This window comes from Panthera pardus, unplaced genomic scaffold (genome assembly GCF_024362965.1).
Source record: "Panthera pardus isolate Hobbes unplaced genomic scaffold, ASM2436296v1 HiC_scaffold_13, whole genome shotgun sequence".
NCBI lineage: Eukaryota > Metazoa > Chordata > Mammalia > Carnivora > Felidae > Panthera > Panthera pardus.
Genome location: NW_026526688.1, coordinates 164808853 through 164821157, shown reverse-complemented (window position 1 = coordinate 164821157; position 12305 = coordinate 164808853). Strand labels below are relative to the sequence as shown.

The 12305-nt window shown below is 40.4% G+C and overlaps 1 protein-coding gene and 1 pseudogene across 8 annotated transcripts in view; both read right to left on the bottom strand.

Annotated features, from left to right (window-relative positions):
• CORIN (corin, serine peptidase) overlaps nucleotides 1–12305 on the bottom strand; it is a 256694-nt gene that overhangs the window by 157342 nt on the left and 87047 nt on the right. The window lies entirely within an intron of this gene.
• LOC128776615 (40S ribosomal protein S4, X isoform-like) lies at nucleotides 8485–11804 on the bottom strand (annotated as a pseudogene).

Genomic DNA, 12305 nt, shown 5'->3' with positions numbered 1-12305 from the left:
ATTAATGTTTTTATAGACTACTTCCTGAAATAACAATGAAATTAAAGAAAAGCTGGCTGCCAGTGCTGAGATACCATCTTAATCTATATTTAGTGTAGTCAACAATTTAATTTTCCACATTAAGTCCTAAAACAAGGATTTCAGCCACCCTATTATCATGATTCTAGGGACAAGAAGCTAGTTCCATAACATATCAGGTCACTATCTCTTGTAGAAGTATTTATCCCAAATGATTTTTTTCCCTCAATTTCGTGTGCTGAGGTAAAACTGTCAAAAAAAAAAAAAAAAAAAAAGACGTCCGACTTCAGCCAGGTCACGATCTCGCGGTCCGTGAGTTCGAGCCCCGCGTCAGGCTCTGGGCTGATGGCTCAGAGCCTGGAGCCTGTTTCCGATTCTGTCTCTCCCTCTCTCTCTGCCCCTCCCCCGTTCATGCTCTGTCTCTCTGTCCCAAAAATAAATAAAAAACGTTGAAAAAAAAAAATTTAAAAAAAAAGAAAAAAAAAAAGAAAAAGAAAAAAGGAGCTCTAGTTAATCTCAAATGGAGTAAATTAACATAGAAATGAAGGCCCCAAATTGGAAAAGCAGAAATAGGTCACAAAATGGGTTAATCTCATTTCTTCATCTTCCCTTTGAGAAATTAAAAGTATCTTTGAGAGGCAGACAGAAAGCTGTGCCTTAACCTCCACAGCCTCCCCAGAAAAAAAGCAGAGACAAGTGGAAACTCAGTTATTTATCTACAGTAAGAAACTATTTATCTTCGGTTTTTAAAGTTATTTATCTTCTCAGATTTCTCTTTTATCTTTGGCAAAACAGAAAAATGCAAACAACTGTCTGCTGTTGGTAAGGGTAATGATGCTCTGGGAGCCTGTCTCTACTCAACCGCCAGGCAATCGAACACTTCTGGATCAGAATGCTACAACACGAAGGCCAGGGACTTGTTCCCTTCCAGGTACAGGTGGCATTTCCTACTTTGCAGCAATAAAATGTATCTATCTCTCACCCTGGCTGGTGATCGGGCTAAGCCATTTCAAGTGGTTTTAAGGAAACTGGGGAAAAAAATACACATGTCAGTCAAGGCAAAGCACACACTGTGGCAACCTTAAACAATATCTGGTTCAAACCCTTATTGGAGATAGGCCTAAGAAGATTCTGGGACACGCTCAAGAGTACAATCTTCTTAATGGCAGAAGCAGGAAGAGAATCCAGGTGTTTGGAATTTCAGTTCATGCTCCATCTACTCTTCCAAATTGTCTATTCTCACATAAGGATGGAATAATTCAGCTTTAAAAATCCTTTGATGAAACAAGAACATTAAAATTCCCCGTTGATACTTCTATGGATTGCAGAAACATAATGGGATGTACCAGCCACTGATAGAGTGATAGAGTCTGATAGAATCTATAAAAGAATCTCGGGAGAGAGATCTTATTATATATAAAAATATGGGGGCGCCTGGGTGGCTCAGTCAGTTGAGTGTCCGACTCTTGATTTTTGGCTCAGGTCATGACATCACGGTTGGTTCGTTGAGTTCAAGACCCATTTTGGATTCTGTGCTAACAGCACGGAGCCTACTTGGGATTCTCCCTCTCTCTCTGACCCTCCCTTGCTCAAACTCTCTCTGTCTCCCCCCAAATAAATAAACTTTAAAAAGAACAATAAAAGTATGGAAACGGGGTCCTCAACAATTACACTCAGATGCAAATGCTTTTGGCCTTCCTCTCAGGAATTTGCCTTAAAACTGAGTATCTTTTAGGGGCGCCTGGGTGGCTCAGTCGGTTAAGCGTCGGACTTCAGCTCAGGTCACGATCTCACGGTCCATGAGTTCGAGCCCCGCGTCGGGCTCTGGGCTGATGGCTCAGAGCCTAGAGCCTGCTTCCTATTCTGTGTCTCCCTCTTTCTCTGCCCCTCCCCCGTTCATGCTCTCTCTCTGTCTCAAAAATAAATAAACATTAAAAAAAAATTTAAAAAAAATTAAAAAAAAATACTGAGTATCTTTTAGAATCCTGATCTCCATATAATTATCTACCTACATTAAAATGTAACTAAATTTATTAATGAAGATGCAGAAAGAGAGGCTTTGCATTTGAAAGATTAGGTTTGGGACATAAAATTATGAATCGGTTCAGGCAAGTTTCTTGGTATAAAGAAGACACTTGACTGCCATTGTGAAATACATTAGATGTTTATAGGACTTGAGAAAGCATCACTTAAATAGCATTTTAAAATCATATTCCAGAGAAGTTAGAGACTGTATTTTCTCAAATAAGACCGAAGGACATGGTTGAGGAAATCTGGAAAACGCAGAATTCTTACGCAATTCCTTTGCAACACTTTGCTAGGTTCTGTTCTAAGTGCTTCATGTGCATTAACTCATTCATTTCTCATTATGGCCCCAAATATACAAATAAAAAAGTTGAAACACAGGAAAAATAAGAAGAGACTTGCCCAAGATCACTGAGGTAGTGAGTATCAGAGCCAAGATTCAGAACCAGGTAGATTGATCCCAGGACACGCTCAGTTAAACTCTATTTATGTGAGTCTATACTTCAAGAACGCATGTTCCAAAAGCACCACTCAAGGTTAGTTCAAAACTTGATACAGGCTCCAGACCACCACAATAAAGTGAAGTCACAACAAAGCAAATCAAATGCATTTTTTGGTTTCCCATTGCATTTATAAAAGTTATGTTAACACTACACTATAGTCTATTCAGTGTGCAATAGCATCATGTCTAAAAAAGTGGTGTACATACCTTAATTTAAAAAATACTTTATTGCTAAAAAATGCTACTCATCATCTGAGCTTTCAGCGAGTTATAATCTTTCTGCTGGGGTGCAGGGTCTTGCTGCTGACTCATCAGGGCCCTGGGGTGCAGGGTCCTGCTGCTGGGGTGCAGGTGATGGTTGCTGAAGGTCGGGGTGGCTGTAGCAATTTCTTAATATAAGACAACAATGAAGTTTGCCTCATCCACGGATTCTTCCTTTCATGAACAATTTCTCTGGAGCACATGATGCTGTGTGATAGCATCTTACCCACAGTAGAACTTTCAAAATTGGAATCAATCTTCTCAAACCTTGCTGCTGCTTTATAAACTAAGCTTATGTAGTATTCTAAATTCTTGTTGTCATTTCAATAATTTTCGCAGCATCTTCCCAGGAGTAGATTCCAACTCCAGATACCACTTTCTTTGCTCATCCATAAGAAGCAGCCCGTCGTCTGTTCATGTTTTGTCCTGAGATTGCAGCAATTTGGTCACATCCTCAGGCCCCACTTGTCGTTCTAGTTCTCTTACTATTTCCACCACATTTGCAGTGACTTCCTCCACTGAAGTCCTGAACCCCTCCCAGTTATCCATGAGGCTCGGAATCAACTTCTTCCAAGCTCCTCTTAATGTTAATATTTTGGCCACTTCCCATGAATCACAAATGTCTTTGAGGCATTTGAATGGTTAATCCGATCCAGAAGGTTTTGATTTACTCTTCCCGGATCCATCAAAGGAATCACTATCTATGGCAGCTATAGCCTTACAAAACACATATCTTAAATAGTAAAGACTTGAAAATTAAAATTATTCCTTGACCCATGGGCTACAGAATGGATGCTGTGTTAACAGGCATGAAAACAACATTAACCTCATTGTTCACCTCCATCAGAGCTCTTGGGTGACCAGGTGCATTGTCAATGAGCAGCAATATTTTGAAAGATTTTTTTTTTTCTGAGCAGTAAATCATGGTTGTAAACAGATGTGCTATTATCCAGGCTTTGCGTTCCATTTACAGAGCACAAGTAGAGTAGATTTGGCATAATTCATAAGGGCTCTAGAGATTTTGGAAGAGTGTAGAAACACTGGCTTCCATTTCAAGTCAACCACTGCCTTAGCCCCTAATAGAGTCAGCCTGTCCTTTAAAGTTTTGAAGCCAGGCCTTGACTTCTCCTCTCTAACTATGAAAGTCCTAGGTGGCATTTTCTTCCAATAGAAGGCTGTTTCATTTATGCTGAAAATCTGTTGTTTAGTGCAGCCACCTTCATTAAGTACCTAACCTAGATCTCTGGGTAACTTGCTGCAGTTTCTACGTCAGCACTTGCTGCCTCCTCTTGCACCTTTATGTTCTAGAGATGGCTTCTTTTCTTAAACCTCATGAACCAACTTCTGCTAGCCTCGCCCTTTTCTTTTGCAGCTTTTCCACTTCTCTCAGCCTTCACAGAATTGAAGAGAGTTAGGGCCTTGCTCTGGATGAGGCTTTGGCTCAAGGGAATGTTGTGGCTGGTTTGATCTTCTATCCAGACCACTCAAACTTTCTCCCTATCAGCAACAAGGCTGTTTAGCTTTCTTATCATTCATGTGTTCACGGGAGTAGCACTTTTAATTTCCTTAGCAATTTTCCTTTGCATTCACAATTTGGGTGTTTCGCACAAGAGGCCTAGCTTTCGGCCTCTCTTAGCTTCTGCTACACCTTCCTCACTGAGCTTAATCATTTGTAGCTTTTGATTTCACATGAGACACGTGGCTCTTCCTTTCACTTGAACACTTACAGGTCATTGTAGGGTTATTCATGGGCCTGATTTTAATATTGTTGCATCTCATGGAAAAGGGAGAACTGAGGAGAGGGAGAAAGACAGGGGAATGGCCAGCTTGTGGAGCAGTCAGAACCCACACAACACTTACTAAGTTCGTTCTCTTATATGGGTGTGGCTCATGACCCTCGAAAACAAATACAATAGTACATCAAAGATCACTGATCACATATCATCATAACAAATATAGTAACAATAAAAAAATGTGAAATACTTCAAGAATTACCAAATGTGACATAGAGACATGAAGTGAGCAAATGCTGTTGGAAAAAATGGCGCTGATAGACTTGCTCAACACAGAGTTGCCACAAATCTCCAATTTGCAAAACATGAAACATCTGTGAAGCACAATAATGGAAAGTGCAATTAAACAAGGTATGCTTGTATACACTTTCTGAGTAGACCAGCCGTATACACGGGGTTGGGCTCTCCCTTCACTCCACAAACTCCTAGTTAACCTGCAATGAATCGGTATTTGCCCAAGGGGCTCAGGAACACAAAGGAAGGGTAAAGTGATTCCTCTTTCTTTTCCAGGTGTGAGACAGCCCACAGTCATGGTACAAGCAAGCCAGGCTTGTCTTCAGCATTCTTTCTTTGCCTTCTAGTTCCTGACCTTCCCAGTTTCTGACATGATCCTGGCCACCCTCCCTCCAGCGTCCCACTTAGATAACCGCCCCCCAACCCCAGACCATTACTCACTCTTAAACATGTCCTTCCCTTCCTACAATCAAAACTACATTCCTCAAATGATCAGATCCCAATTAGGCTGCCAAAGAAGAAAAGAGATGAAAATAGCACAGAGTAATTCATAATAACTGAGGGACACTTAACCTTCCCAAGGTTTTTGCATCATTAGAAGATGGTTGGAGCAAAGGAATCGCTAGTTGATGGAATGCCAGGTGCCATTTACCAGGGAAACATTCATCCAATAGAGTGGGGTGGGGGAGATCCATGCAAAGCTGTCAAACACGCAGGGCCCAATTCTCTCGAGAGGTTCACGGACTTTTCCTCACTTCTGAGCCCACGTATTTTTGGATGACTCAACATCTATTCTCAGAATCTTGTAGAAGAGCATTAAAATTTCACGCAAGCACCTAGCAGATTGTTTTCATGTTCTAAAGCTGAGTCTTACCTCAGATAAGACTATTACAGACTTTGATCAAGATCATTTTCTGTAGGAAAGCATACGTCTACCACTCTAAAACTTCCACACAGCCACTCCTCACTGTCTGATCCTGGGCCAACAATTCACTCACACGAAGACTCACACTTTCCTCATTCGAAAAGCGAGGGGTTTGGAAGGGCTGGTTTCTCATGGTCCTTTTCCTACTAACATTCTATAAATCAAAATTCATTCTTTAACACAATACTTCTCAGAGGAGCAGTGCTAAGCCTACCAGCTTTGCTAAATTTCGAAAGGTAACAGAGATTTTTTTTTCCTTAAGATTTGTTCTGGGAATATATAGAGACATTAAAATACCATTAGGCCTTCCATTCTAAAAATAGGATTTAAGAAAAATGTCTAGAGTGTTTCCAAATAGCTCTCTTAAGAGGGGTAACCGACAGAGACCTGTTAGAGCAGGACATGTGAAATGGTGATGGGTATTTATAACAAGCAGCCCTTTTAAACAGGGAGCAAAATGAGGAGCCATTTGTTCTTGCTTTGCACGAAATCCAACTGCCTACGAGGGCTTGAAGTATTTGGCTTTTCATCACATGGAACAGTGTGGTGAGACAGGCCACACTATTTTGGATTAGGAGTGTCTATACCCAAGCAGTAAGCAGACTGACATCTGAAAACAGCGCACCGCACAGGCGAAGAGTCAGATTTGGCTATCGGAATACTATTTTAGCACGGGCGATTATTTTAAATTGATGTGGGAAGCACATTTGGTGTTGTGCCCAAGTCCCTAACACATTTCAACTAAAGTTCAAGCAGAAAACCTGTTGCATCACCTCTGTAACTATTTGTTGAAACAAAGACATATAAAGAAATACATAAATAATTCCACTATATAATGATAGTGAAGCTTTTATTTTCATGAGCAGGGACATTCTAAAATAATTTACCTAAAAAATGGGAGATTTTACCAATATAATTTTTAGTGAATTTATCTACCAAAATTGTTAGCTTTATTAACAGTTTTTTAAATTTTTTTTTATTGTGCCCTTTAACCAACATCTCATGTCTCCCCAAATCTATACATGTTATTTACAAAAAAAAAAAAAAAGTTCTGATAAAGAGATAAATTTTAAAGTTCCTGAACAAGGTCACAAAGTAAGCTTATATAGCTATGGGTTTTAAATTTGACAAATCATTTATTTTTTCAATTTTTTTACTTTGACCTACTTTTTGACTTACAGACAAGTTATAGGAATATTACAAAAAGTTTCCATATATCCTTCATCCAGGCTCCCCCAAGGCAAACATCTTATATAACTACAGTATAATCATCAGAACCAGAAAATTAATATTGGTACAATACCTTTAACGAAGAACTCTATTCAAATCTTCCCAAGACCTCCATTCGGGATCTCACATTGCATTTTGTTGCCACTTTTTATTTTTGGCAAAGAAACCAACCTTTCAATATATTAGAAGAGCTTAGGATTTAAAACTCTTTTACCATTTAAAAAAAAAAAAGAGTCTCTGTGACAGGCAGACTCTAAGATGGTCCCTAATGATCCTCACCTCCTGTTATTCATGCCTGTGTAAGCCCCTCCCTCCCCTTGAGACTCTTCTTGCAACCAATACAAGGTAATGGGATGTCATTCCATCATTACGGTACATAAGATTATGACTTCTCTATTGCTAGCACACTCTGCCTTATTGGATTTGGTGAAGCAAGTTGCCATATTGGGGGGCTCATATGACAAGAACTTAAGAGTGACCTCTGGGGGTGCCTGGGTGGCTTAGTCGGTTGAGCATCCGACTTCGGCTCAGGTTGTGATCTCATGGTTCGTGGGTTCGAGCCCCACGTTGGACCCTGTGCTGACAGCTCAGGACCTGGAGCCTGCTTCTGATTCTGTCTCCCTCTCTCTCTGCTCCTCCCCCACTCATGCTCTGTCTCTCTCTCAAAAATAAATAAACATTAAAAAAAAAATTAAGAGTGACCTCTGGTCAACAGCCAGCTAGAAATAGGTCATCAGTCCAATAACTGTTGAGGAACTGAAATTCTTCCAATTGTATGATTCAAGTAAGACCCCAGCCCTGGCCAATACCTTGATTGTACCCATATGACAGACCCTAAAGCAGAGGATCCAGGTAAGTCATTCCCAGGTTACAGACACCAGAAACTGTGAGATAATAGATGTGTAATGTTTTATTTATTTATTTATTTATTTATTTATTTATGCTGTATTATTAATAAAGTATAAAGATTTCTTTTTTCCAGTAGATTTTATTTTATTTTTTTAATTTATATCCCAGTTAGTTAGCATATAGTGCAACAATGATTTCAGGAGTAGATTCCTTAATGCCCCTTACCCATTTAGCCCATCCCCCCTCCCACAACCCCTTCAGTAACCCTCTGTTTGTTCTCCATATTTAAGAGTCTCTTATGTTTGTCCCCTTCCTTGTTTTTATATTATTTTTGCTTCCCTTCCCTTATGTTCATCAGTTCTGTCTTAGAGTCTTCATATGGTTGAAGTCCTATGATATTTGTCTTTCTCTGACTAATTTCACTTAGCATAATACCCTCTAGTTCCATCCACATAGTTGCAAATGGCAAGATTTCATTATTTTTGATTGCTGAGTAATACTCCATTGTATATATATATATATACGCGTATATATATACACGTGTATATATATACGCATATACGCATATATATACACATATACACACACACACACACACACATATATATATATATATATATATATATATATATATATATATATATACATACCACATCTTCTTTATCCATTCATCCATCAATGGACATTTGGGCTCTTTCCATTCTTTGGTTATTGTTGATAGTGCTGCTATAAACATGGGGGTGCATGTGTCCTTCAAAACAGCACACCTGTATCCCTTGGATAAATACATAGTAGTGCAATTGCTGGGTCATAGGGTAGTTCTATTTTTAATTTTTTGAGGAACCTCCATACTGTTTTCCAGAGTGGTTGCACCAGCTTGCATTCCCACCAGCAGTGCAAAAGAGATCCTCTTTCTCTGCATCCTCGCCAACATCTATTGTTGCCTGAGTTGTTAATGTGAGCCATTCTGACAGGTGTAAGGTGGTATCTCATTGTGGTTTTGATTTGCATTTCCCTGATGATGAGTGATGTTGACCACTTTTTCATGTGTCGGTTGGCCATCTGGATGTCTTCTCTGGAGAAGTGTCTATTCATGTCTTTTGTCCATTTCTTCACTGGATTATTTGTTTTTTGGGTGTTGAGTTTGATAAGTTCTTTATAGATTTTGGATACTAACCCTTCATCTGATACGTCATTTGCAAATATCTTCTCCCATTCTGTCAGTTGCCTTTTAGTTTTACTGATTGTTTCCTTTGCCGTGCAGAAGCTTTTTATTATGATGAGGTCCTAATAGTTCATTTTTTGCTTTTGTTTCCCTTGCCTCCGGAGACGTGTTGAGTAAGAAGTTGCTGCGGCCAAGATCAAAGAGATTTGTGCCTGCTGTATCCTCAAGGATTTTGATGGCTTCCTGTCTTACATTGAGGTCTTTCATCCATTTTGAGTTTGCTATTGTGTATGGTGTAAGAAAGTGGTCCAGGTTCATTCTTCTGCATGTCACTGTCCAGTTTTCCCAGCACCACTTGCTGAAGAGACTGTCTTTATTCCATTGGATATTCTTTCCTGCTTGTCAAACATTAGTTGGCCATATGTTTGTGGGTCCATTTCTGGGTTCTCTATTCTGTTCCATTGATCCGAGTGTCTATTTTTGTGCCATAAAGTATAAAGATTTCTAATTACATCACCTAGAGACAATTTTATCCAGTGCTCTGTTTGGCTGCCAGTCTCTTGTCTCTCTCTTCAACAATGGTGAGGTGGATGTACTTTCCACAGGGAAGAGAAATCCATGGTTCATTGCCTTTGCTAATGACAAAATTGTTGGACACAGCCGTGTGGCAAAGCTGTTGCCATTGGCAAATCAGGATGTTTCTCTCTGTTGGTGATCACACCAACTCTTCCCAGGTTAGCACCCTCTGGTCACCATACATAGATTACCAGTGTCAAACTTGATGAAAGCAGTCACCTTTCCAGTCTCCAGTTTCTGAATGGTCATTCACCTTGAGGAGGGGATTAGGATAACAGATGATGCAAGCATCATGGGTCATTGGATGAGGGATTCCTTTTGTCCCCACAAAACATGCTTCTCACTTTGCATAACCTACATGTTGCTTCCTCAGGTATAATCCAATGAACAGCAAAGTGACCCTTTGTGTCACCCTTGTCCCACATCAGAAGAGAAATAATGGGATATGTCAGGGTATTTTTTGGTCACATTGGTCTGAAGCTCTTTAAAACCAAGGAGAATTTAGACAGAAATTCTCCCCAGCCTTGTCAATGCTGATGACATCAATAAAAACATCAGGGAAGGTTATATCAGTTCAGACCTTGCCATCAATCTTCATAAAACACTACGTACAGATCTTCTTTACTTCATCTCCTGTTAGGGCATACTTAAGTCTGTTCCTTAGGAAAATAATAAGAGGGAGACATTCCCTCAGTTTATGGGGACCAGTAGATGGGCGAGGGGCAAACATACCGGTCAGTTTATCCAGCATCCAAAGCTTTGGAGCTGCTACACGCTTTCAATGCTTCTTGGGACCATGAGCCATGGCTGTGCTAGGCATGAAAAGAGTTCAGTGTGCGTTGTTTTAAGCTGCTAGATTTGTGGTAATTTGTTATGCAGTAGTATGTAAATAATATACTTTTCTTTGATATATCGCTTGGTCAGAAACTGCTACTGAGTTAGATGTGCCACTCATTGATGAGACTCATACAGTCATTTTTGAAAACCATATTCCTAAATTTTCTGTTAGGGTGAGCTATTCCGTCAACAATGCTCACATAGTCCTCGTCACAGGCAGCTCTCAGAGCTGCAGACCTTAGCATGAAAAGAATGTTAATGCTGGAAATGTCTTACAAGATAATTGGCTCCTATTTCCTCCTTTTACATTGTGAGGAACATGAAAACTAAAAACAAAAGAGTTCTCATAGTCAGATAGTATGACTCCAGCCAGGGCTCCAAAATGCATCACCTAGCGGGTCTCTTCTCACAGACGTGAGCCACAGGTAAGTAACATAGGAGTAAACCTACAAATGACACAGGAGCATGATTTCATCACCACCGCTGGAAAACACAAAAACAACAGATGGCTTGTTTTCTCTTTGATGAACCAACCACATCAGCTTCCTATGCCAGCACATTCTGTTGGCCTCAAGAGACCTCATAAGAGGTATGGCTTAGACGGGGTATGACAGAGGTAGGAAAGAGGTTTTCTTGGTTCCCAGCTTCACTAGCTATGCAGATGGAAAAGTGCACAAGAGAATGTTTTATGTCATTGTCCCACATCAGAGGAGAAATAATGGGAAATGTCAGGATGTTTTTTGGTCAAATTGGTCTGAAGCTCTTTAAAAACAAAAGACTATGTCTGTCTTATTTTTCCTTTGAAATAGCCACGGTTCCAGAGGGAAAGCAAGTAGGATCACTGCAGAGCGTTTAGTGAAAGAGCCACTTAACAAAGGTGCTGGCAGGGTTTAGAAAAATCAACAAGGGGTAGTACAGTATGCTGGGACAGGTTACTGTTAGCATCCCAGTCTTAAGGAACAAGGGAAGGAGCAGTCATTGGAACTTAGAGAAAGCCATATGGAGAAGGCTTCCTGTACCAGCCACAGATTCTCGTGGTGGAATGCAAGCCAACCATGCAATCTGGCAAAGAAAGAAGTACGGGATTACTACACACCCTGACTCTTCCCATATGCTGATGTCCTGTTGGTGGCTCCCGCTGGCTGAGCCCCACAGCAAGGGAGAAAGCAGCATGATTGAAAGCCCCCTGGGGACAAGAGTGAAGTGGAGGATGGTGGCAAGTGGACATCGAGAAGCAAATGAGAGGGGAGAGCCAGGGTGGCTCAGTCTGTTAAGTGTCCAACTCTTGATTTTGGCTCAGGTCATAATCTCAAAGTTCATGAGATTGAGTCCTGCTTCAGGCTCTGTGCTGACAGCATGGAGCCTGCTTGGGACTTTCTCTCCTACACGTGCTCTCTCTGCAAATAAATAAGTAAACTTAAAAAAAAAAAAAAAAAAAAAAAAAAAGAAGTGGTAAATGAGAAATAGCCAGCATGCTGCTGTGTGCCCTGTATCTAGTGGGAGCTCAGCAAACACTTGTCAAGGGATAAAACACAATGGGGTGTGTGATTAGATTGTTAAACTATTGTTAGCTTGAAATCTGGGAGTATCTATACCACAAAAATCAGCCAGTGCCACGAATGATTGTTTTGTTTCGTTTTTTGGTTCAGGGAGCCAGTTTACCAGCAAACCACTAGATGAAAATATCAATCATGTCATCTCTTACAGAAGAGAAAATGCTCTTATCTCCTCTGAAAGGAAAAGTACTATCATGCACTTCTCGAACCAGGTAAAGACATTACGCCAATATTAACTCACTATCCACTAACCCCCACGCCCCCCCCACCACAGCCACGACTTCTCCCTTGATATACATGGTTTTCTTGGTGGTAATACTGTCCACCTAAGTCT